The following is a 718-nucleotide window of genomic DNA, read 5'->3' on the forward strand; positions in this document are numbered from 1 at the left end:
ACCTCCCTTAAAAACCTGCTCTAATACATGTGCTACATGAAAGGCTTAAATTACATCGTTATTGATTATTCCAATTATCACAAGCGGAGCGATAACTGGGGGAATGTTTCTGCTGAATCTTGAGAAGGGGATCATAGGAAAACGCAGAACCAGACCAGGGTGAATAACGTCAAAATGTAGGAGCCCTTACCAACACACAAGGAATTGCAGACAGTGCTCTGGGGCATTGAAGCAAAGGGGAAAGTCGTTCCACTGAATTCCGAGTTCAGGCCAGATCCATTACACAAATCACCCAGTTTTCCCAGAAATAAAAATAATCTTCCCAGTGAAATGAAATGAAATTAAATTAAATTAAATTAAATTAAATAATAAAATAAACCAAAATTAAAAAAAAAAATAAAACAAAACTAAATGAAATAAACCAAAATAGTTAAATAAAATGAAAAAAAATCATAAAACAAAACAAAATAAATAAAATAAACCAAAACAAAATGAAATGAAATAAAATGAAACAAAATAAAATAAAATCATAAAACAAAACAAAATCAAATAAAACAAAACAAAATTAAATAAACAGAAATGAAATAAAATGAAATTAAATAAAGTGAAATAATATAAAATAAAATGAAATAAAATAAAATAAAATAAAATAAAATAAAATAAAATAATAAAATAAAATAAAATAAAATAAAATAAAATAAAATAAAATAAAATAAAA

The sequence above is a fragment of the Athene cunicularia genome (assembly GCF_003259725.1).
Source record: "Athene cunicularia isolate RWA chromosome 2 unlocalized genomic scaffold, athCun1 chr2_part1, whole genome shotgun sequence".
Lineage (NCBI taxonomy): Eukaryota > Metazoa > Chordata > Aves > Strigiformes > Strigidae > Athene > Athene cunicularia.